We start from the raw sequence: 27,907 nt of genomic DNA on the forward strand, positions 1-27,907 counted from the left end.
GATGCGAATCGTAACGTAGCTGTGAATGGTGAGCACTACAGATTTGATATCCAACTTGTTTTTACCCAAAATGCAAGAGCTTGACTTGCATTTCAACAAGACTGTACCACATGCCACACAGCACGCATAACAATGGACTTATTGAGAGGCGAGTTCGGCGAACATTATATTTCACGTTCGGGACCGGTCAATTGGACGCCTAGATCATGTGATTTAACGCCATTAGATTATTTTTTGTGGGGCTATGTTAAAGTTCATGTTAATGCAAACAAGCCCGTTTGAAATCACGCATTGGAAGACAACATTGAAGCATTTATTCGTGAGATAACGGCCGAAATATTGGAACGAGTATCCGTGTAACATGATCTAACAGATGACAATACAAGGGTTCCGTCAGTCCAAGACTGTGCCGCTGGCAGCAATGCCTCGCACTCGACCTCAAGTTCGTCTCAGGTATCCGATCGGAAACCTCCTCCCTTCCTTACAGATTTCCTATCGTCACCTCAATTATACCGCGATGGTATGAGCTGCTCCCATCGCCTTAAGTCTCATAGCCACTAATCGCTCCCCCTATGCCACGACAACATGTTCTCTGAACTCGTTGTATGGTTCTTACGTTGCAATTTTTCTCCATAGCGTTGATCTAATCATGCTCTGTAGAGCCAGTGCATTATTCTCGAATTCAGGCCCCATTTCGAGCATACGGCCCGTCTACATAGTGCCCAACATCTGTGAGCCTTCTCAGTACGCTCATGAATGTGACATTTCCAATTTAGTTTCCTGTCCAAGATCACACCTAAGTATTTGACCTTGTCAGATATCGAAATCGTCTTATTGATGAAACGCGTTAAATTTGTCTACATTCGTCTTCCTCGCGAATGGGCATATTTCAGTCTTCTCTAGGTTAACATTGAGAACCCTGGATCTCTGGGCCATATGAAAGACCCTTTTTGCCCATCTGCATAGCTGTATTGGATCCTTACCTCTTAGAAGTATTATAACATAATCTGCGTTGCAGACGGGTTCAAATTCTTTCTCAGTCAGCATCCGTAATAGGTCATTTGTGGTGGTCATCCATAGGAGTGGCGATATAATGCCCCTTTTTGGCGTACCCTGTGCCTCGTTCTCCCTTATATTTATGCCATAGGACACACAATTTATGGTTTATCCAGTATCTAAAGACTGGGTCCACCCATACTGGTCTACGGATTAGATCAGTGTGTCGGTCCGAACATTATTAAAAGCCTCCTCGATGTCAATGCATACCGCCAGTGTACGTTTTAGTATCAAAGGATTCTTCTATTTAATGCACAACCTCGTGCAGGGCAGTCTCCACCGACTTCCCTTGACATAGGCATGCTATTTGTATTTGACCAGTTTGTTGAATGTCCTACCCTTTATTATGGTGTCCACAATACATTCCATGGTTTTGAGTAGAAAGGACGTAAAGTTTACAGGTCTGTAGGCGTTTGATGTCACATAACTTGCCTTGCCGGGCTTGGGAGTATATGCTAGTCACAGGCATGCAGTGAAATTATTGGCCAGGTGGGGCGCCAGATAGTCTACTTCTTTCTGTAGTAACGCCGGAAATATTCCATCAGGACCGGGTGACTTAAATGGTCTGAAGCTTCTCACCATAAATTCCGTAATTATAAACCTTCGATCAACATCATCATTCCGAGATTCCGGTGTCTCCGTGAGTCCCGTTGTATCCTGTGGTAAATGGGTTTTTCATCAAAAGCCTCAACATGTCCTCCGTTTCTCTAATCTCACTCCCATGTCGTCTACTAAAGTTTCAGTTTGGACAAGGATTTTTGAGAGAAACGTTTTAATCTTGGCGGCGTCATTAACGCTATCGACCTGATCGCAGAAAAGATTGCAGGAGGCACGTTTTGCCGCTCTGGTAATATTATTGTATTCCTTGAGCCGCGTGTAATACACATCCCAATAAACTTCGGCTTTTTTTACGACGTGCTCTGTAAAAAATTCTGCGGACCTCTTTCCCAATATTGCGAATCTCCCCGGTCATCCAGGTTTTTTCTTTGGGCTGATTTCCTTTCCCGAAGAGGACAACTATTTTCGAAGGATCCCACCAGTGCAGTCGTTATCCTGTTGACATTCTCGTCAATCTCTTCTATGCTTGGACAATCTAAATTATCTTGCCCAAGTCTTCTTCTGAGTAGCCTTCCGAATTTTGTTCAGTTGGTTTTCAACTTATTCCGGAAGCTTATCGGATTCGGCGCTAGCCGTGCTATTCTAAACCTAACCCTCCTCGATTAGATTTTCTGAACATATCGTCACATCTAATACCTCCTCCCTTATCCATTTAACAAAGGTAGCGGTGTTACCAATAGTGAGTGTTATTAGGTCGTTAGTATTCAAGAAATCTGCCAGGGCTTGGCCCCGTTTATTAGCTACTTTCCCACAAAATGTGGTGAAGGTTCGTATCACACTTTATTGGTACCTCGTTTCCCATCTGTTTTGCTTAACAAACCAGCCGTTGCAGCTCAGACGTGGGTGGCGGTGTCGGAGAATCCAAAGGCAGATAACGTAATACCAGGTATGCTCCGCACCACTGTTGCGTCCGACGTTGACAACGTCGAAAATACGAAAATTCCGAGTACCAGTATTAGTATAGAATAATTGGTAGTTAATATGATTCAGTCTTTTGCTTCTGAGTTAAGGCAATATGAATTTTGCCCTTGCTGATTCTCTCCAACAGAGGGTGTGTAGCAGTCTCGCTCTGGTGTAGGTTTATCTAGATAACCTTAATTATTGGTCCTCCAGTAGATGGGCATCTTGGGAGTAGGTAATGATCTCATCGTCTGCTCCCTGTTCTTTAGACTGCATTGACTCCCCTGTCTTTGCCCTTCCTAATCTTTTGAATCTTGAAGTCGTTGATGGGTCCGTCGTCGGGTCTTTCCGATCTTGAAGAAGATAGCCTTGCTCCCGCAGTACGCCATGCCTTTAGTGTTAGCCAAACTCATCACGGAGTCTTGATCAATGCCAACCACAAGGAGAGTTCCTTCCTCCTTCTCCTCCCTGCGAAAGACCTCCCACTTTTCTGCAACCAAACCTGGGTTTTGCTTGCGTTCGCAGATTAACTGCGCCCTTGTAAGCTGGGAGATGTCCATCTTTCTCACCAGGTCGAGCTTTGGGCCCTCCCAGGGATACCTCTGACGAGCTGTTTAATGGTATCAATACATTCCGCCGACGCAAAACGCAGGGTAAAGATGTCGCTTCTATATTCGCAGCTCATCATTTGTATGGATGGAACTTCTTCAGAGTTCCACATATGTTTGAAAATCCGTAAGAGGGTGGCCCCTTACCATTCTCAGCGATGACATTCCCCTGATCTGATGATCGTCCCGTGAAGGCTGTGGCCTCCTTTTGGAATTCACAGTCCTCAATGAAGACTCAGCATTTTTTCAGTTTCCGTAGAAGTGCTTAGAATGTCAGCTCTATCTCTTCCATCATTCTGCACTTTCGACCGATTGCGCTGCCGGTAAATACTCCTCCATCTTCTTCGTCTTGCCCAGGACCGCTTTCTCGGAATGCTTTCCCTGCTGCTGCCGCTGCCCTCATCTCTCCATTCAGCTGCGATGACTGTTTCATTGACACAGTCGCTGTCTGAATCCGAGTCGGAAACATCATCTTTACTTAAAGGCCATCTTTTCTAAAGACTATTTGTGCGCTTGAAGCATTACTCTCGACTACAGATGCCAAGGCACCCATGCCTATAGGAGGGAAGAACAACATGGTACGCTTTGATGCCACCACCGAAAGCTTTTGGGTCTATGGAAACCAATGTTAGGTAATACCTATTCCGAGATACGGATATGAGAGAAATATAAAACTCGTCCGCTCCACTCAACGGCTACAATATTATAAATAAATATTGTATTATTGAACGCTATTTTTCGTGTTTATAATTCAAACTTCCAACAAAAGTGCTAATAGTAATTGTTGGTGAAATAATATGAAATATTTGTCGATAAAAAAAAACAAGTAAAAAAGCGTTAAGTTCGGCCGGGCCGAACTTTGGATACCCACCACCTCGGGTATATATGTAAACCACCTTCAATCAAAATCCGGTGAAAATTGCTTACCTTGTGTCCCATAGCAGTTATATCGAAATATGATTCTATTTGGACCTAATACTAATAAGTACAAGTCATTGTTCAATTGTGTATAGCAAAATGTTGGTCTTTTTAGTAGCTATATCTAAAAATAAACCAATCTGAACCATATACAACATGGATGTCGAAAAGCCTAATATGAGTCAATGTGTCAAATGTCACTTAAATCGGATTATAAATGCCCCCTTTTTGGGGCCAAGATTTTAAATCGAGATATCGGTTTATATGGCAGCTTTATGCAAATCTTGATCGATCTAGACCAAATTGCAGAAATATGTGGAGGGGCTTAACTTAACTCTCTGTCCCAAATTTCGGCAACTTCGGACAATAAATTCGCCTTTAATGGGCCCAAAACATTAAATCGAAAGATCGATCTATATGACAGCATTGTCCAAATCTGGACCGATCAGAGTGAAATTGAAGAAGGATGTCCAAGGGCCTAACACAACAATAAAAGTGGCTTTTATGGCCCTAAGACCCTAAATCGGAGGATCGGTCTATATGGCAGCTATATCCAAATCTGGACCGATCTGAACCAAATTAACGAAGGATGTCGAAGGGCCTAACACAACTCACTGTCCCAAACTTCAGCGAAATCTGATAATAAATGTGGCTTTTATGGGCCTAAGACCCTAAATCAGAGGATCGGTCTATATGGTAGCTATATCCAAATCTGGACCGATTTGAGCCAAATTTACGAAGGATGTCGAAGGGCAAAACAGAACGCACTGTCCCAAATTTCAGCGAAAACGGATAATAAATGTGGCTTTAATGGGCCTAAGACCCTAAATCAGAGGATCTGTCTATATGGTAGCTATATCCAAATCTGGACCGATTTGAACCAAATTGAAGAAGGATGTCGATGGACTAAACACAACTCACTGTCCCAAATTTCAGCAAGATCGGATAATAAATTTGGCTTTTGTGGTCCTAAGACCCTAAATCAGCGGATCGGTCTATATGGGGGCTATATCAAGATATAGTCCGATATAGCCCATCTTCGAACTGAACCTGCCTATGGACAAAAAAAGAATCTGTGCGAAGTTTCAGCTCAATATCTCTATTTTTGAAGTCTGTAGCGTGATTACAACAGACAGACTGACGGACATGACTAGATCGTCTTAGATTTTTACGCTGATCAAGAATATATATACTATATAGGGTCGGAAATAAATATTTCCATTCTAAACATGGACAGAGTAGGGCTATGATATTTCGATTTGATACAAACGAAATGGCGAAGTTAACATACCCACATGCTATAGTGAGTGGTCTGTATTATAGTTCTGTGAAGTTGCTTAAGCGTATTTTTATACCCACCACCGAAGGATGGGGGTATATTCATTTTGTCATTCCATTTGCAACACATCGAAATATCCATTTCCGACCCTATAAAGTGTATATATTCTTGATCAGCGTAAAAATCTAAGACGATCTAGGCATGTCCGTCCGTCTGTCCGTCTGTCTGTTGAAATCACGCTACAGTCTTTAAAAATTGAGATATTGAGCTGAAATTTTGCACAGATTCTTTTTTTGTCCATAAGCAGGTTAAGTTCGAAGATGGGCTATATCGGACTATATCTTCATATAGCCCCCATATAAACCGATCCGCCGATTTAGGGTCTTAGGCCCATAAAAGCCACATTTATTACCCGATTTTGCTGAAATTTGGGACAGTGAGTTTTGTTAGGACCTTCAACATCCTTCGTCAATTTGGCCCAGATCGGTCCGGATTTGGATATAGCTGCCATATAGACCGACCCTCCGATTTAGGGTCTAAGGGCCATAAAAGCCACATCTTTTATCCGATTCCACTGAAATTCGGGACAGTGAGTTGTGTTAGGCCCTTTGACATCCTTTGTCAATTTGGCCCAGATCGGTTCAGATTTGGATATAGCTGCCATATAGACCGATCCTCCGATTTATGGTGTTAGGCCCATAAAAGCCACATTTATTACCCGATTTTGCTGAAATTTGGGACAGTGAGTTTTGTTAGGCACTTTCGACATCCTTCGTCAATTTGGCTCAGATCGGTTCAGATTTGGATATAGCTGCCATATAGACCGACACTCCGATTTAGGGTCTAAGGGCCATAAAAGCCACATCTTTTTTCCGATTCTACTGAAATTCGGGACAGTGAGTTATGTTAGGCCCTTCGACATCCTTTGTCAATTTGGCCCAGATCGGTTCAGATTTGGATATAGCTGCCATATAGACCGATCCTCCGATTTATGCTGTTAGGCCCATAAAAGCCACATTTATTACCCGATTTTGCTGAAATTTGGGACAGTGAGTTGCGTTAGGCCCCTCGACATCTTTCTTCAATTTGGCCCAGATCGGTTCAGATTTGGATATAGCTGCTATATAGACCGATTTCTTGATTTAAGGTTTTGGGCCCATAAAATGCTCATTTATTGTCCGATGTCGCCGAAATTTGGGACAGTGAGTTAAGTTAAGCCCCTTGACATATATCTGCAATATCGCACAGATCGGTCCAAATTTAGATATAGCTGCCATATAGACCGATATCTAGGTTTTAGGTTTTGGGGCCATAAAGACGCATTTATTGTCCGATGTCGCTGAAATTTGAGACAGTGAGTTTAGTTAGGCTCTTCGACGTCCTTCTTCAATATTGCCCAGATCGATCCAGATTTGAATATAGCTGCCATGTAGACCGATCTCTCGATTTAAAGTCTTTGCCCCATAAAAAGCGCATTTATAATCCAATTTCACTGAAATTTTACATAGTAACTTATGTTAGGCTTTTTAACATCCGTGTCGTATATGGTTCAGATCGGTTAATTTTTAGATATAGCTACTGTACTTATTAGTATTTGATCCAAATCGGAACATGTTTTGATATAACTGATATGGGTCATAAGGTATGAAATTTTCACCGAATTTTGATGAAAGGTGGTTTACATATATACCCGAGGTGGTGGGTATCCAAAGTTCGGCCCGGCCGAACTTAACGCCTTTTTACTTGTTTAAAATGTTTTAAAGATGGCTTCCGTATAGAGTTGCCATTAGTATTTCTGGATTGGGCAACCTTTGTGTGGCAATCTGCCAACTGACAGCTCTGTCATAAATCTTGACATTTTTTGAGGTTATACGTACTCAGAACGTTTTGACAAACGAGCGCTATTTGTTTTGTTTACAATTACTTAAAAGATTATCTTGCCTAGAAAGTGGAATTAAATCGTGAGCATTTTCGAGCGATTATTTTTTACAACTTTCGAAGTGGATAACTTCAACAACAGTACATCGATGAACTTAATTCAATTTTTGGCGGTGAAGCTCTCAAGCTCAAGGAGCGGTGTATATTGAATGGTGAATTCAACCGAGGTGGTAGTTCCCTCCAAGTCTTATCGTGAGATTGACAGAACTTTAGGCATTAGTGGAACCAGCATACGTTCAATATTGCATGAACATTTGACCGTCAAAAGAATTTGTCCGCGTTGGATCCAACACAATTTGTCAATCGCTCAAAAAAGTCTAGTGTCGATTGGTCGTAAGAAATGCTTCAAAAATACGAATCAACGGCATTTTTGAGCCCTCAAAACATCGATTTGATGAGTCATCCGCCGTATAGTCTTAACTTGGCACCGAATGACTTCTTTTTGTTCCCGTACGTAAAAGATGCAATGAGAAGTCTACGTTTTTGGTCACCTGAAGAAGCGGTTGATGCGTTCAGAATGCATGTTTTGGAAATAGCTCAATCAAAAGTGTATAGATCTTAATGGGGAATATTTAAAAAAAAATTAAGCGATTTTCGATGATTAATATTTGTTTTTGTGTACATATGTGAGCTTTGTTCTTTTGTCCTCGTTATTTGAAACTTGGGACGCAATGTTGCATTACGATTTCGAATGATTGCGAGAATGAGAAATGAAAACTTTAGCGATTTAGATAAGTTTATGAAAAATTGAAAAAATATGCTTATTTGCCTTCGGATGTAGAAGATTTAATTAAGCCTAAATATATATATATATATATATATATATATATATATATATATATATATATATATATATATATATATATATATATATATATATATATTATCTTTGATTCAGCTGAACTTACAAATCTTTGGCTCACACGAATTTTTTTCTCTGTCGCCAACAATTAATCGACAGAAAAAATCGCGCTGCTCTAAAATTACTCAATAAGAATATTTAAATTTTTTACGCGAAGCATTTTTAAAAAACATTCCATGTAAAATATTTAGTGCGACGCATCCCATAAATTTGTTTATATGTATATACAGAAGTATGCCCCTGCGTTGCATCTATCCACCCATATGAAAACGGCTTTAAAACACCCTAAAATGCAATAATTTATGGGCACATGGGTTCAATACCGATGTACATTTTGTTGGTTCGCTTCCTCCATTTTCTGTATTTTTAATATTGTTCCGAATAAATGTAAATCCGGGCGGTGTGTGCATTGGGTATTAACCGTCTACAGCCCATCAGAGCCACAACAGAACAGAGTACCCGGGAAGCAACAACAACTCTACCACCATCCTGCATTATCAGGTGTATCCACATGCCTCTGCTCACAACTCTGCTCGCAGATCGTAGTCACCATTAGTTTGAACTTTAACATCATGGTTGGGCTTTGGGTTGTTTGTTTCGTGGCAAACGATTGGGGCCAAATGTTTGGAAGAGGGTGGGCGTACTTGCAATATTTTATTCTCCAATTGCTATGCTGACATTATGTTAACATTAATTTTTTCACTTCAACTTACAAGCTTTTGGATGATTTTTGTCGATTTTAACTTTTTCAGCTGATTTTGTTTTATATTTTTTTTTTTGGAATTACTTCCTATTTAAAGTAAAAATAAAAAATATATGAAAAAAATGACAAAAAAAAAATCGTTTATTCTACCTCAATAAACGTGACTGTGAAAATAAGATGGGTAGTGAAAGGTTCGGTTGGAAATGTGTAACATTTCCAGCCATAAAGTGATATCGCAGCAACACCGCATACCTGTAATGCATCTGACAACAGTTATTAGTTTGAAAATATTTGAGAGAAGAAAAAAGAACAAGTAAAAGCGTGCTAAGTTCGGCCTGGCCGAATCTTATATACCCTCCACCATTGATCGCATTTGTCGATTTCTTTTCCCGGCATCTCTTCTTAGGCAAAAAAAGGATACAAGAAAAGATTTGCTCTGCTATTAGAGCGATATCAAGATATGGTCCGGTTTGGACCACAATTAAATTATATGTTGGAGACCTGTGTAAAATGTCAGCCAATTCGAATAAGAATTGCGCCCTTTGTGGGCTCAAAAAGTAAAATAGAGAGATCGATTTATATGGGAGCTTTATCGGGCTATAGACCGATTCAGACCATAATAAACACGTATGTTGATGCTCATGAGAGAATCCGTCGTAAAAAATTTCAGGCAAATCGGATACGAATTGCGCTCTCTAGAGGCCCAAGAAGTCAAGACCCAAGATCAGTTTATATGGCAGCTACATCAGGTTATGGACCGATTTGAACCATACGTGGCACAGTTGTTGTATATCATAACAAAACACGTGGTGCAAAATTTCATTCTAATCGGATAAGAATTGCGCACTCTAGAAGCTCAAGAAGTCAAGACCCAAGATCGGTTTATATGACAGCTATACCAGATAATGGCACGAATTGAATCATACTTTGCACAGTTGTTAAAAGTGATACTAAAACACTATGTGAAAAAATTCAGTCAAATCGAATGAGAATTGCGCCCTCTAGAGGCTCAAGAAGTCAAGACCAAAGATCGGTTTATATGGCAGCTATATCAGGTTATGAACCGATTTGAACCATATTTGGCACATGTTTAGATATCATAACAAAATACTACGTGCCAAAATTCATTCAAATTGGATAAGAATTGCGCCCTCTAAAGGCTCAAGAAGTCAAGACCCAAGATCGGTTTATATGACAGCTATATAAGGTTATGGACCGATTTGAACCATACTTAACACAGTTGTAGGATATCGTAACAAAATACCTCCTGCAAAATTTCATTCCGATCGGATAAGAATTGCGCACTCTAGAGGCTCAAGAAGTCAAAACCTCAGATCGGTGTATATGGCAGCTATATCAGGTTATGGACCGATTTGAATCATACTTGGCACAGTTTTTGGATATCATAACAAAACACGTCGTGCAAAATTTCACTTCAATCGGATAAGAATTGCGCACTCTAGAGGCTCAAGAAGTCAAGACCCAAGATCGGTTTATATGGCAGCTATATCAGGTTATGGACCGATTTGAACCATACTTGGCAAAGTTGTTGGACGTCATAACAAAACACGTCGTGCAAAATTCCATCCCAATCGGATAAGAATTGCGCACTCTAGAGGCTCAAGAAGTCAAGACCCAAGATCGGTTTATATGGCAGCTATATCAAAACATGGTCCGATATGGCCCATTTACAATAGCAACCGACCTACACTAATAAGAAGTATTTGTGCAAAATTTCAAGCGGCTAGCTTTAATCCTTCGGAAGTTAGCGTGCTTTCGACAGACAGACGGACGGACGGACGGACAGACGGACGGACATGGCTAGATCGACATAAAATTTCACGACGATCAAGAATATATATACTTTATGGGGTCTCAGACGAATATTTCGAGTAGTTACAATCAGAATGACGAAATTAGTACACCCCCCATCTTATGGTGGAGGGTATAAAAATTGTATACCTTTAATATGATATTACCTTTGTATCGGAAGAACTTCTCGTTCTTCTGCTTCTCTAAAGATCATTACATAAGTTTCAGCCTTGGAGAAAATATAGCAAAAGTGGTCCCCCGGCTAAACAGTAGGAAGACAAATTGGGATAAATTTCGGCACAAATTCTACACGTCTATCCTTTCTAGACCAGAAATGGGAGTGGAAACTGCGGGGGATATAAACATAATGGTCAAGCGGATCACGAAGGCTGAGCTAAGCCAATGTATGGGCGAGTTGAGAAAGGCTCAGAACATCCAGGGTGAAATTCTGCAGCTTCTTGGAGGAAATATCTGAAACTTCTAGGCTAAGGAGGTTTCTATCCTCGAGACCTATTACGGTGGGTTATATTCAGAAGTCAGAGGATGTATGGAGGAAACTCTAGAACTACTCGTTGATACACAATTTCTGGGAAATTCTTCAACGGACAACCTGCGTCCAGAAGAGGTTGTCACTGGTATGCATTTTGTGTCTGAGCCGCAAATCTTTTGGGCGATAAAAAGTTTCGACTCTTTTAAGGCCCTGATTATATATCACCGGTTGAATTACATGCTGTCTCTGATTGACTGGTTCCTTGGTAGGGAGATATACACTGCTTGTATCAGCACGTCATATATACCTGTGGGATGGAGGGACACAAAGGTCACTTTAATTCCGAAAGTAGGAAAACCTTACCACACGAAGGCAAGATATTTTCGTCCTATTAGTCTGTCTACTTCTATACGGATGGCTCCAAACTTAACGACCAGGTGGGCTTTGGGGTGTATTCTAAAGAGCTGGAACTGGTCATATCGAAAAGTTTACCCGCTCACTATAGAGTGTATCAAGCGGAGATCTTCGCCCTTACGAAAGGGCTGACATGACTAAAGTATAATTTTATAACGACGATTTGCACAAATATCTTCTCAGACAGCCAGACAGCAATTAAATCCGTGGAGAATGTTTTTCTAAAAACAAAAACCGTCCTCAACTTTCGCAGTTCTCTCAACGAGATGGCTGAACAGTTTAAAATTCACCTGTTCTAGATGCCGGGCCGCAGAGATATCCCAGATTATTGAAAAGCGTACGACCTAGCGAGACTAGGAATTACGTTATACATTCCAGGAAACCAGGAATCTGTGGGTATGCCTCTAGCGACATACAAGCTAAGTTTTCAGGATCAATCCCGAAGGACAACGAATCTAATCTAGACTTGAAGAGGTCTTTTGTTTTGCTCTTTAGACTTTAGGTTGCCAGCAACGACTTTTGCAGAAGCTGTGAGGCTATCGAAGAAGAAGAGCCTATAGAACAACTTCTGTGTGTGTGTGTCCCGCACTAGCAGTCAGAAGGAGTTACATTTTAGGTTCTCATTTCTTTGAGAACCTGTCTGATTTAGAGGATGTGAACATTCGCAAGTTATTAGGCTTTTTAAAGCGATCTGGATGGTTCAACAGTAGGAACTAGAATACATCTTACTTCTTCTGTTCCTGTTAGACGAGAACGTCTAAGTGAGTCTGATGGCAGACTGCTACTTAAACCTATCCTAACCTATAAGAGGAGTCAAATGGATTATCACAAAATAGGTTAAGGCATCATTCGACATTTATTCTTATTTTGTAATCGGGGATTTTTTTACCATAGGATGGGGGTATACTAATCTAGCCATTCCGTTTGTAACACCACGAAATATTCGTCTAAGAGCTCCCCATAAAGTATATATATTATTGATCGTCTCGACGCTCTAAGTCGATCTAGCCATGTCCGTCCATCTGTCAAAATCACAATAGCAGTCGAAAGCGCCAAGCTAGCCGTTTGAAATTTTGCACAAACGGGCCATATCGGTTGAGATTTAGATAAAGCTGCCATATAAACTGATCTCCTGATTTGAATTCTTAAGCCTCTGGATGCCGAAATGTTTGTCCAATTTGGCTGAAATTATGACTTCCAAAAGCTGTGACATGTGCGGTCCAAATCGGTATTTTACCTGATATAACTTCCATTTAAACCGATCACCCGATTTGATTTCTTGACCCCTGACAAGCCGCCATTTTTATCCGATTTGGCTGAAATTTTGCATGCAGTGTTCTGTTATCACTTTCAATAACTGTGCTAAATGCGGTCAAATCGGCCTATAACCTGATAGCTCCCATGTAAACCGGTATCTCGATCATCCTTGTTCGGTTCCTAGTAATTTTTGCTGGTTTGACAGAAGTTTGGTATATAGATTAAAATGATGCTTCAACTTAATTTATTTTGCATAAATTTCTAGTAGAATCCATGGTGGTGGGTTCGCAAGATTCGGCCCGGCCGAACTTTTCTCACTTTTACAATAAAAACATTAACCATTAACTTTTACAATAAAAACATCCCCCAGCAAACCAAAATGTTCTATACGAGGTTGTTTCACCTGGAGGGCATCCCACGCCTAATATAACTAATGTTGCTAGGGACAGTTTAGTGATGGCAATTGTCGACAAGGGAGGAGAACAGGGCTGCATATCTAGGAATAATTGGAGTGGTAAAGTCAATGGACTGTCATCAGTATACTCCGATGTCCTTACGGAATTTCCCGGGTCTCCACCAGTTTGTGACTATGCAGACTGGTATCGAGGCCGATACAGACTAATCGCCTTCTGGGATCAACGCTCAAATGAAATGTGTCGTTGTGCGCTAAAAAAAGATTAGTGAGATCTGGCCAGGTGCAGCACTAGATTTAGTCAAGAAGGAAGATTTCCCTTCTCGACCAATGTCGCATACTTGGATACCAAGGATTCCCTCAGATCCTGAATCGATACTTGGAAGACTAAGGGAATGTAATCCCAATCTTTTAACCACCGACTGGAAGATTGGTTGATTGGATGAGGCTGATGGTGACCGGTGACATGCATTATTCTGAAGGTCTATAGAAACGGTGGGTTCGGGGTACGACTCACCAGTTGTTGCTGAACACTTGCCTGAGGAACTATCGACCACATCGCTTAAGTCTGGCGGATTACAGGAGACTGAAAATCGAAACAGGAGGGGATGGCATCGAAACGGGACCCGACAAGCCCTGTGTGGTGGGTCACAAAGTTGGACAGGGCTCAAAGTGTGAGCCAGCGGGGAAGCACGGAACTCAAAAACTACTTCGACAGCAGCATTCAGTGAAGCATCTAAGGAGGAATCGTCCACACCGCAAGTGCCCAGTGTCCTGAGGAAAAGTGGTTCCACAGCTTTCTCACCTGCCCCTGGATGCGTACGGAAGCTCATCATGACAAGTTCTAACGAATCTTGTTCGGATGAACTCCTGGTGGAATCAGAAGACGAGGTTAACACAACAGTGGAGGAAGTTCTGAATCCTAATTATGGTCCGGTTTCTACAGATAAATCTCCACTATTGTAAGGTCGATCGGCGGCACTAAAGGTGTTGATGATGGCAGGGGGATTTGAAGGGGTTTTTATCCAGGAAGCATAGGTGTGTGGAGGAATGGTTCGTGGACTAAAAATGCCGGGATTTAAACTTATCAAGGGTACGGGGAATGGGAGACACAAAGGAAAGGCTCAGAACAAATCCAGGGTAAAATTCTGCATCTCCGTGGAGGATACATCTAAGGCCTCTATTCTGAGGAAGATTCTGTACTCGAGACCTGTCACGGTGGGTATATTCAGAAGTCAGAGAATGGACAATGTCTAGTGAGGAAACACTAGAACTACTCGTTGATACACATTTCCCGGGAAATTGTCCAACGGACAACATGTCACTAGAACAGGTTATCACTTATCACGAAGGTCATCTTCATTCCGAAAGCAGGAAAACCTTACCACATAAAGGCGAACGATTTTCGTCCTACTAGTCTGTCATTCTTTATGCTGAAGACTCTTGAGAGGTTCATAGAAATATATCTGAGGGCAAAGATCCCTGGAGACCGACCGCGGCAGCAGCATGCATATAGTAAAGACAAAATCCACTGAAACTGCCCTTCACGACCTAGTCAGCTACATAGAGGGTTCTATCGCTGTCAAGGAATATACAATGGTAGCATTTCTTGACATTGAAGGTTCTTTCAATAATGTAAAATCGACATCAATCATGAAGGAGTTGGAGTTTCTGGGCATCAACTCTAGCGTAAAAAAGTTTATTAATAACTTACTTACTAAAAGATACATTACGACAAGTTTGGGATCTGTGGATCTAAAAAAAAGGGTCAGCAGAGGAACTCCTGAAGAAGGTATACTATCTCCTCTACTTGAGAATATTGTCATTAACAATATATTATTGTTTCTGGAAGAAAAGATGTAAAAGTCTCTCTAAGAGATATACTTCAGGAAGATCTACGTGCAACAGCAAAGTGAGCTACCGAAAATGGTCTAGGTATAAATCCGTGCAAGACAAATGTAGTTCTTTTCAGCAGAAATTAAAGTTGCCTACAGTGGTATGTGTATCCTTGGGTGGAGAGAATGTTCCATTTACAAAAAGCGCAAAATACCTGGTGTTTTGCTAGACAGGAAATTGAACTTTCCGGGTGGCTACAGACACTGTGTTGATGCTATATCCGATGTTCCAGGCAGTGTGGATTACACTTTACCTGAGCCGCTTTTTGATAAATATTACTGTACCACTATTCCCGATAGAACCGATTGGAACTACGATATACCTGGTAACAGAAGTTACATAGACTTCTATACGGATGGTTCCAAACTAAAGAACTAGGTGGGCTTTGGGGTGTACTCTAAAGATCTAGAACTGGTCATATCGAAAAGGTTGCCCGATATCTGCAGTGTGTATCAAGCAGAGATCCTTGCAATTAGGGAAGTGGTGGAATGGCTAAGATATAATATCATTACGACGATAGGCATAAATATCTTCTCAGACAGTCAGGCAGCCATAAAATCCCCGGACAATGTATTTCTGAACACAAAAACCGCCCTCGACATTCGCAGAACTCTCAACCAGATGGCTGAACGGTTCAAAATTCTCCTGTTCTGGGTGCCGGGCCACAGGGATATCCCAGGGAATTCTAAAGGAGACGAGCTTGCGAGACAAGGAACTTCCTTACACATTCCAGGGATACTGGAATCTGCGGCTATGCCTCTAGCGACATGTAAGGTAAGTTTTCAGGACCAGGCCTCGAAGGGCAATGAATGATAGTTGGTCACAAAGAGGGCTGTGAGCATTCCAAAACTATGTGGCCCCAATCTAGACTTGAAGAAGTCTACTGCTTTGCTGTCATTGGCTAGAACAGACGTCTCAGTCATTGTGTCCGTCATGAGAGGTCACTGTCTAATCTGAAAACATGCTGACAGACTGAAGGTTGCCAGCAACGACTTTTACAGAAGCTGTGAGGACATCGAAGAAGAAGAGACTATTGAACACTTTTTGTGTGTGTGTGTCCTGCACTAGCAGTTAGAAGGAGTTCCACTTTAAGTTCTCATTTCTTTGAGAACCTGTCTGATTTAGCGGATGTGAACAATCGTTACTTATTAGGCTTTTTAAATCGATCTGGATGGTTCCTGTGGTATCATAATGGACAAAAACGTCGATGGCATACTTCCACTTAAACCTAATCTTACCTACCATAGTAGAAGTCATTGTGTAAAATTTCAGCCAAATCGTATAAAAATTGCTCCCTATAGGCTTAAGAACTAAAATCGGGAGAGCGGTTGATATGGGATCTAATCAGGTTATAAATCGATTCAAACCTTATTTAGAAGAAGAAGATTCGCTGTGCAAAATTTCAACCGATTTGGTTTAAAATTGAGCCTTTCATAAGCTTAAGAAAGCAAGATTTGAGATCGATTTACATGAGATCTACATCAGGCTGGGAGACGATTAAGACAATACTTGGGACATTTATTGGATGTTATAACAAAATGTTTTATATGAATCGGCCTATATATATCGGCCTATTTTAATGAAATTTTTCTTAGGTCAAAACCTTAAAGATTTTTTAAGGAGCAAAAGAGTTTTGCAAAAAATGTTTATGTTTGTTGCTACTGGCATTGTTGGACAAGTTAATTTGAATAAGGGAAGTAAGATTTTATTTGATTCTAATTGCGCTTGTGAATCAAATCGTCTTAATGGGGCCTGTTAAAATTCAGAAATTCAGATGTCTGCTTTAAACCTACTCTAGTTGGGATGGTATATAAAGCACCATTAACCATTTGACATCGCTCGCTAATGATTTTTTTGGTCGAAATTGAAATCGCGATACAAATAGCAACAGCAACAGCACACTTTTGCCAACTTTCAAATGTAAATTGCTATGCTTTTCTTTGAACTGAAGGCATTAATTAAAAAATGGTTTACACCGGACTATATCCTACAATGGAATCTCAACTACAAATTTTTACTTAATTTTTTTCTTAAGACAAAACATAGTATTTTTAAAGGCACAATATTTATAAAAAATTTCTGCAGACAAAACATAAATAAAAGTTTTTCTAAAGGCAATGTTTCCATGAAAATTTCCATTAAGCCATCTTAAGGCTACATTTGAAACATTTGGTTTCCTAAGATAAAATTTCACTGAATATTTTTTTAATTTTTTAAATGAACCTTTTTTTTTCCAAAAATAATCAACAAAAAGCTTTTTCAAAGACAAAATTTCAATAAATTTTTATTTAAAAACGAATTTTTAATGAAACTTTTTCTAAAGTCAAAATTTGAAAACAATTGTTTCAATACTAATTTATTTTATAATTCAAAATTCAATAAAAAGTATTTGGTAGTTCAATAAAAAGTATTCGGTAGTAGATAAACAAACTGTACAAGCGAGATGCATTTGGTAGTAAGTAAGAAACTAATTTTCTGCGTGGTCCTAATGAAGGCGCAGCTGATCGGGCCGGTTACAGCTTCTATTATATAGAAATAAAAGTGTTGCGCATTGTTTGTTTGTTTGTTCTGAATAAACTGAAAACACATTTGAACCGATATACATGGAAAATAGGGTACCTCATTTTGCGATAACCACAATTCTCAAAAATGGGTCAAATGACCGTGTGGGACGCCCTACACCAGAACCCACTAAAACGCACATTTCTACCTATTGGGTAAATATAGGTATCAAATGAAAAGTATATAAGAGTAGATTACGAACTTGTAATAACAATTTGACCTCATGCGTCGGGTTGCCCGCTCCAACCCCAAAACCCGCCCAAAAACTACATGTAAACCGATTGGATCAGTATGGGTATCAAATTAAAGGTAATTGGAAGTTGAATACGAAACTAATAAAAAATTTGGGGTAAAGTCACAGGGAGCCTAACTTCAAAATTATGCACCAAATGGACATGTACACCGAACGGGACAAAGTAGTACTTAAACTTCTCAGTAATGTGGTAGGCGCCGTGGAAAGCTTGGTCCAAAATTTTAGCAATATTGGTCAATAAATGCGCTTGCAGTGACCCTAGAAGTGAAAATCGGACGACATACATAAATGACAGCTATATCAAAATCTGGGCCGAATTGTAGGAAATTCACCAGTAATGTTGAGAGTCATAGGAAAATTCTTACCACCAAACTTGTAGGGAATCACTTTAAAAACGAGGACTTTTGTGCAATTTTTCTCAAAATCGAAGAACATATTTATAGGAGCTGGACCTAAATCTGAACCGATTTCGAGCAAACTTCTCAGATGTTGTGGCAGTCGTCGAGGAAAGAAATGCGCTTGTTGAGACTTCGAAAATATATATATATACATATATATATATATACATATATATATATATATATATATATATATATATACATATATATATATATATATATATATATATATATATATATATATATATATATATATATATATATATATATATATATATATATATATATATATATATATATATATATATATATATATATATATATATATATATATATATATATATATATATTCGTGCTATATGAGAACTATATTTAAATGTGAAACGATTTCCATGAAATTCACAACTAATGTCAGAGTCAAGAATACTTTTTGCCAAATTTCGTGATCGCACTATTCCCGCAAATCACACGCATATATATATGGGAGCTATATCCAAATCTGAACCGATTTTTACCAACTTCAATAGGCTTCGGCTGAAAATATGCCTGTACCAAATTTAAAGACTTTCTACACAAATTAACATGGACAGACAGACAGACGGACATAGCTAAATCGAATCAAAAAAATATTCTGAGTCGATCGATATTCCTATCAATTGGTCTATTTCTCTTCCTCCTGGGTGTTACAAACAAACGCACTAAGTTATAATACCCTGTACCACAGTAGAGGTGTCGGGTATAATTATTTCGGAGTTAAATACAAATACAAATAAAATGTAAAAAGGGCGCCGCTAACACTAATTGGTGTAGCGAAGCATACCGGCCATCTAGTAGGTACTATAAAGCTGTAATTGGTTCTACTTGGTACATTCTTTACTGTGAGCTAAAAATTTCATGAATAGGACACAGTTACACATTGACAGTAATATTGGGCAACATTCTTGATATTAGTCTATTTAGGTACTAAAACGTACAATATTGTACCTCCTTTACGAACTGAGCTAGAGCTCTGAGAATATTCGGCCGACTAGCTGAACTTTTTGAAATTCGACCACTAAGGTACAAAACCTACAAATGGAACTTTCTTAACAAATTGTGTTTAAGTTCTCAAAATGTAGGGATGTAGTTACTCCTTGACGGTATATATCAGGGAACAAGGAAATTTTTTGAAATTTGATAATTTAGGTACTAAAGTGTACAATATGGTACTTTCATTACGGATTGAGGCTGGCACACCTTGACAGTATTAATGGGGTGACTAGGAGATCTTACATTTGATATTAGTACATTTAGGTACTAAAACGCTCAAGATTGTACATTCTTTGTGGATTGAGCTAAAGCTCTCAAATTGGGACAAATCTACACTTGGAAGTATATATTGAACGGCTTGGAGATTTTTTATAAATACGTACATTTAGATACTTAAACGTACAAAATGGTACTTCCTTTATAGTGTAAGCTACAGCACTTTAAATTGGGGTACTGTTGCACCTTGGAAGTATATATAGGACGGATAGGAGATTTTTGAAATTCGTACATATAGGTGCAAAAACGTAAAAAATTTAGTGGTTTTGGGTAAGGTGGCGCACAAAATTTCACTTAAGCCGATGCACCTATCTTCGAAATCTAACTTTTTTGAGAATTGTGGTTATCAAAAAATGAGGTACCCTATTTTTTATGAATATCGGTTTAACCGTTTTTTAGTCTATTCAGAACAAACAAACAAAGCGCAACACTTTTATTTCTATATAATAGAAGCTGTAACCGGCCCGACCAGCTGCGTCTTCATTAGCACCACGCGGAAAATAAGTTTCTTACTTACTGCCAAATGTATCTTGCTTGTACAGTTTGTTTATCTACTTTTTTTTGAACCCTATATAGCTATGATTGACAAATATTCACATTTTTGGAGGTGTTTTGAGAGGTAGGCCATGTCTTTTTACCCTTATTTTTAATACCATATACGTAATCTACTCCCGAATACCTTTTAATTGAGCCCCATATTATCATCATGATCGTCTTATTTGCCCACTTGGGACGATTTTGGTTTTGATAATTACTCGCGACTAGCTGGCCGTCTTCTTTCAATCTCTTATTTTATCTGAGCCCTATGCAGGCACAGTCAGGAAAAAAGTCTTATTTGGGAGTGCTGGTACGGCGTTTCAGATATTTTGCCCCAATGTGGACATCATATTGGTGCTCCACTCCCTAATTTCTTACATTTTAGTCATATATTGCTATGGTCAGTAAATATGTCCGGTATGGGGGGTTTTTGGGTGTGAGATGGATCCCCATGTATCAGATTCGTGCTTTAGTTTCAATTACTTTTAATTTGAGCCTAATATTGTCCTTATTGGTTTAAATTTCCATTTGGCGGGCTTTGGGGATGGGGCGACCGCCCTCGACATCCCACCTTAAAAAATTATACGAAATTCTGTTTTTGAGTTATTATAAATAAACTAACTTTCGCGTAAATCGCCACAGCCATCTTCAAGATCTAGCGTTTTTGAAAGGGTAAGGGTAAGGGGAGATCTGCCCATTAAAGATTGGTGTTGGATTGGAGTAGCCAAACCCTTTGCCCCGAAAGTGGATATCAGATTCATACTCTACTCCCAAAAACCTCATTAATGAATATATGTGTGGTTCAGGTGGAGTTTATAAGATGAGTTGTCCCTGAAACACTTAAAACAATAAAACAGATAACCTATTTTAGCTCCTTTTTGCCATAATCCACAAATATGTTCAGTTTGAGGTATATGTAGGGTGGGGCGGCCATCCACTCACTTAGCCCTGAAAAATATCAGCATCGTGCTCTACTGTTAAGTTCCTTTTATTTAAGCCGCAATTGCAATTGATTTGGGGGGAGTTTATGGGGTGAAAATACCCCCAAACACTTGGTCTCAAAATTGGATATCAAATTCGTTTTCGATTATCCAATACATAATATTTGAGCCCCTTGATAATAATTTCAGCATCGTACTAGAGCAAGATTATGAAGGTGGCGATCGTTCCGATCCATACTTAATAATTTTATTGGTTATCCACATTCAAAATCAAAATTTAAAGTAACCACTTGGGATAGCACATCTCTATGATCTGCAGGTCCTCCTGTGTCTTTCCCAATTTGAGGGTAAAGCAGTTATCCAAATTGAAAAATATGCACTGCTGGAGGGTTTTGGGGGGTAGGGAGGCGCCTTAGACATCAAGGAATAAATTTTATTGTCAGATTTGTACTCTACTTTTAAATACCTCTCATTTCATATCCATATTGCCCAAAGAGGTAAACGTGTCCTGTTTGGTGGTGTTTTTTGGGATAGGGAACCCCCCGGCACTTAAGGTGACATTTGTATGCCAAGTCCGTACTCTACTCTTCAATACCTCTCATTTGATACACATCTTGCCAAAAGCGGTAAAAGTTTCCTGTTGGGTGGTGTTTTTTTGGGGGTTGGAGACCCTCGACACTTAGGGTAAAATTTTTATGCCAAGTTCGTACTGTACTTAAAAACTTTTCAATGATACCCATTTGTCACCGTCGGTCAAAATGTCCATTCGGGTGGGTTTTGAGATGAGGCGTCCCCCAGGTTAGTTGACACCAAAATGTTATACCAAAGTCGTTTTTGGGGTACCGTAAGTTAAAATACAAAATTTCGCTTAAAGCTGTCCTCCAATCTCCGAGATCTGATGTTTTTGAAAATGGTGGTAAGGGGGAAGGCCCGACCCCCAACATGTTCATACATTTCGTGCATTTTTGGTACTTTTTCAGTATCTAAATGTAACATTTTCCAAAAACTCATGTAGTCACCCAATTTAGTTTGTACCAAAATTCAGAGCTTTAGCTCAATCTGTTAAGAAGGTACATAATAGTACCAATTGCGGCACTAATCGTACTATTTCGCCCACTTTCGGTACTATTTTGGAAAATTTGTTGCGCTCCAATTCAATCTCCAGCCCTTCCCCCGTTCGGGCTAGACAAAACATTCACCATTTCGTACTATTTGGTACATTTTAGTACCTTTATGTACGAATATCAAAAAATTCCACCTTATCGTGGGCCAACACCAACATTCGTGCCAAGTTCAATTATCCTAGTTTTAGCCGTTTGGGCTGGGCGTGGATTAGTCAATCTTTCAGTCAATCAGTCACGGAGCGCCTTTATATATATATAGAAGACTAGCAGCGGACCGGGGGTACCGCTTAGCTTCCCCTTTTCAATAGTACCACCGTTTTAGTGTAAGACTTTCGAAGCAGTTACTCAGTTTAGAAAGCTAAGAAGGCTTGCCCTTCCGTAAAGAAACATAACAATTTGTACCAATTTGGTACAATTTTGAACTATTTCTTATGAATTGCTATGAATTACAAAATAGTGTTCTCGTCACCTAATATATTTTGACAAGTTGTAACTGCATCCTAATTTTTGGCGCTATTGCTCATTTCATCAAGAAAGTAAAATTTTGTATGTTTTAAACCTAAATGTGCGATTTTCAAAAAACCTACAAGTCGCCAAAATATATATTGTCACGGTGTACCTGCATCCTTAATTTCGGAGCTCTACCTCAATCCATATATAAAGTACTATTTTGTAAGTTTTAGTACCTAAATGAATTGATTTAAAAAAATCTAGTCGTCCAATCTATACCGGCAATGTATAACCGTATCCCAATTTTGAGCGCGTTAGCTCAATTGGCAAAGAAATTACTATTTATTACGCTTTAGTAACTAAATTCAAAAATTTCATAAAAATAAATCATATTGCCGATATAATTTGTAAAGGTGTACCTGCATCCCAAATATCAAAGCTCTAACGCATTCCGTAAAGAAAGTGCCCTTATGAACGTTTCAGTAACCAAATAAACGAATTTCAAAAAAAAAAAAAAATTCTAGTCACCTAGTACAATATATACTGCCAAGGTGTACCCGTATCCCAGTTTGAGCGCTTTTGTACGTTTTTGTACCTAAATGTAACTCAATGAACGAAAATCTTCTGGTCGCCCAACATATGCTGTCAAGGTGTAGCTATATCGGAATTTCAGAGCTCTAGCACAATCCGTAAAGAAAGAACCATTATGTACGTTAGTATCTAAATGTACGAATTTCAAATAAATCTTCATGTTGTTTGATATATACTGTCAAGGTTTTTCTGCATCCCAAATTTCAGAGCTCTAGCTCAATCCGAAAAGAATGTAGCATATTGTACACTTTTTTTACCTATGTCCGAATTTCAAAAAATCTTCATGTTGTCCGATATATCTCGTAAAGGCGTACCTGCGTTCCAAATAACAGAGCTCTAGCTCAATCCGCAATGAATGTACTATTTTGTACGTTTTACTATCTAAATGTACGAGTATCTGTACTACAAAGGTGTACCTGTATCTCAATTTTCATAACTTTAGCTCAATTAAATTTTTTTTCACGGTATGACCGCATCTCAAATATCTGGCTCAATCCCCAAAGAAAGATCTAAATAGTAGAAATTACTTCACAATATTTAAATGTTGGTACCTATTTCACTTTTTGGACCTTAAATGTACGAATTAAGAAAAAATCATCTAGTCACCCATTATATATTTCCTGGTTGTGCCTACATGCGAAATTTCAGAGCTTTAACAAAATCTGTACAGAAGTACCAATAGCGGTACTAAAAGTTTTCTCCCGTTTCCAGTACTATATTTAAATATTTTTCTTTTCACTCTCATTTTGTAATAGATGTCTTTTACCCCAAATTTCGGGGTTTTGCTCAACCATATCGCCTGTGCGAAGTTCACCTTTTCTTAGTTTTTTGGAACTGTTTAGTAACTTAATGTACAAATATCCAAAAACTTTTAGAATTTCCAAATTAAGGTTACCCTAGTGTACCTAGAGAAATTTTTTTATATTTGTTCTTTCTAGTCATTTTACTTCGCAATAGTTGTCATTAAAGCCAAATGTTGGAGATCTAGCATAATCCAATCGGCCTGTGCGCTGTCAACCAATTTTTGATACCTAAACGTACAAATGCTCAAAAAAGCGCGCTGTCATCCAATTTAGGTTGCCACAGTGGATCTAAGATCCAAAATTCAGCTTTCTAGCTCAATCCGGAAAGTGCCAAATGGGACCAATTGTGGTACAAAATTTACGTTTTCTACGTTTTCAGTAATATTTTTTAAAACGTTTCTTCCCACCCTCATTATTTCTCAACAGATATATTTTAAGTCAAATTTTGAAGTTCTAGCTCTACCCGTACGCCCAGTGCAACGTTAACCCGTTTCGTATTTTATGGTACTTTTTTATACCCACTACCATAGGATGGGGGTATACTAATCTAGTCATTACGTTTGTAACACCTCGACATATTTGTGTAAGACCCAATAAAGTATATATATTCTTTATCGTCTCAACGTTCTTAATCGATCTAGCCAAGTCCTTCTTTCAAAATCACGATAGAGGTCGACCCGATTGAATTTTTGCACAGATACCTTATATGGATGTAGGTCATATAGGAGATATAGCTCCCATATAAACCGATTTCCCGATTTGATTTCTCGAGCCCCTGGAAGCCGCAATTTTTATTTGACTTGGCTGAAATATTGTATATAGTGTTCTTTTATTACTTCCAACAACTGTGCTAAGTGCGGTTTAAATCGGTTCATAACATGATATAGCTCCATACCATAAAAGCCGATCTCCCGATTTGACTTCTTGACCCTTACAACTGAAATTTTGCACATAATGTTCTATTTTGATTTGCAATAACTGTGCCAAGTAAGGTTTAAATCTGTGTATAACCTGAATAGATCCCATATAAACCGATCTTCCGCTTTGACTTCTTGACCCCTGGAACCTGTAATTTTCATCCGATTTGGCTGAAATTTTGTACATAATGTTCTGTTATAACTCTTAACAACTACGCTTAGTAGGGTCCAATTCGTTCTAAAACTAGATATAGCTCCCATATTTTAGCAGAGTCCATGGTGGTGGGTTCCCAAGATTCGGCTCGGCCGAACTTAGCACGCTTTTACTTTTTATACCCTCCACCATGGGATGGGGGGTATACTAATTTCGTCATTCTGTTTGTAACTACTCGAAATATTCGTCTGAGACCCCATAAAGTATATATATTTTTGATCGTCGCGACATTTTATATCGATCTAGCCATGTCCGTCCGTCTGTCTGTCGAAAGCACGCTAACTTCCGAAGGAGTAAAGCTAGCCGCTTGAAATTTTGCACAACTACTTCTTATTAGTGTCGTTAGGTCGGTTAGTATTGTAAATGGGCGATATTGGTCCATGTTTTAATATAGCTGCCATATAAACCGATCTTGGGTCTTGACTTCTTGAGCCTCTAGAGTGCGCAATTCTTATCCGATTTGAATGAATTTTTGCACGACATGTTTTGTTTTGATATACAACAACTGTGTCAAGTATGGTTCAAATCGGTCCATAACCTGATATAGCTGTCATATAAACAGATCTTGGGATTTGAGCTTCCAGAGGGCGCAATTCCTATCCGATTTGGCTGAAATTTTGCATGACGTATTTTATTCTTACTTTCAACAACTGTGTCAAATAAGGTTCAAATTGGTTCATAACCTGATATAGCTGCCATATAAACCGATCTGGGATCTTGACTTCTTGAGTCTCTAGAGGTCGCAATTATTATCCGATATGCCTGAAATTTTGTACGACGGATCCTCTCATGACCACCAACATACGTGTTTATTATAGTCTGAATCGGTCTATAGCCCGATACAGCTCCCATATAAATCGTTCTCTCTCTATTTTACTTCTTGAGCCCCCGCAATTCTGGGCGCAATTCTTATTCTGAAATTTTACACAGGTCTCCAACATATAATTTAATTGTGGTCCGAACCGGACCATATCTTGATATCTCTCTAATAGCAGAGCAAATCTTTTCTTATATCCTTTTTTGCCTAACAAGAGATGCCGGGAAAAAAAACTCGACAAATGCGATCCATGGTGGAGGGTATATAAGATTCGGCCCGGCCGAACTTAGCACGCTTTTACTTGTTATTTTTACAGCTTTCGAGTATTTGAACAAGTTCTCATACCATAACCACACTAATTTCGTCATTCCGTTTGTAACACCACGAAATATACTAGCACAGCCTGGTCCGCTTCTCCACACCTGTTGTCAGTTATATAGTTAGCTGTGAATTTAAGGATACAGTCAAAGCTGAATTTAAGTGATCACCAAGTACAAGTTTCAAAAACAATTTAACTTTTAGTGTGGTTTACATGTGTGAAATATCGGTGACCGGTCATAACGCCTAGGGACATAACGTTCAGAAACATTAGACATCATGACCGCGCTGGCACCCAGTATAAAATATCTCTGTATATCCGTGAAGTACTCCCATTGACGGAAGACTTAACTTCGATCTAATCGGGAAGATTTTGCGGTGAAAATGACCTACAGAATATTTCGATTTCCGATTCGTTTTATCTTTTGTTTGAGGTCCATGATTACGCTACTTTTTCGTTTGTGGTGTTTTGGGGAATGGGCATCCTCACACAAAACCTGCTTCTGATATTGAGCAAAATCATTTTGATTTTGAAAAAAGTTAAGACACCCACTGCTTAATATAAAGAAAAACTATTGCGCACTCTCTTCTTATTAAAAACCTAATTCTTCTTTAATTTATTACTTGCTAAAAAATTTCTTCCAACTATTTTGTTCAATAAAATCGTTCATAATGTTAACTACGATTTTTCCACACACCCTCTACATGCCAAATGACGATCTTGAAATAGTTCTTAGCGGAAGCTTAAACAATCGACTGACCTCCGTGTCAAACAACACCTAGGGCCTAGGCCACAAACATCACTAGACTCCATAAAACCCTCTCAGTAAGTGATATCTTCAAGTTACTCTATCTCTTCATTTTAGAAGACAGTCAGTAACGCGTTTCTTTAATATAGTAAAAGTTTGCTGAAAATACCAAACACTATCTGCTGAATATTAGTAGTTCATTTTGCTGCTATTATAGGAGTAGTTCGGCTATTACGGCAGTAGTTCTGCAATTTCAGAGCAGCAGGCTGGCTGCTGAAAAGTCTATCGTTTGCTAAAAATGACAGCTGATTAATTATGAAGGGGATGTGAGTGTATACTTTCCATAATCTGTTTCTTTAAATTTAGATACAAAAGCTTAGACACATTTCGAAATGTATACCAATGGATGGATCAGGTAGCTTTTTTACAGTAATATCTTCCAATGATTTTGCTGACCGAAAAGTTTGCTAGTACAGCAGCCCTATGTTTGCTGAAACAACAGTAATGTCTGCTTTCGCATTATCAGCAGACAAAAACTGCTGCTTTAGTAAATATTTTTGCTTTTTTGAGTAACAAATTTGGTTGAGTGTATGAATGTATATTTTGAAATAGATAGATAAACTTTAAATCTTTTCACTATTTCGTCCATTGAATGCATATTACGGCCAAAGTGTAAAATACCATGACTGAACAGAATCGTTCATAACTGCATGTCACTTAAATTTTCACTTGATTTTTACACATGATGTGTCCGTTGCGTAAGTT

The sequence above is a fragment of the Stomoxys calcitrans genome, chromosome 3, assembly GCF_963082655.1.
Source record: "Stomoxys calcitrans chromosome 3, idStoCalc2.1, whole genome shotgun sequence".
Taxonomy (NCBI): Eukaryota; Metazoa; Arthropoda; class Insecta; order Diptera; family Muscidae; genus Stomoxys; species Stomoxys calcitrans.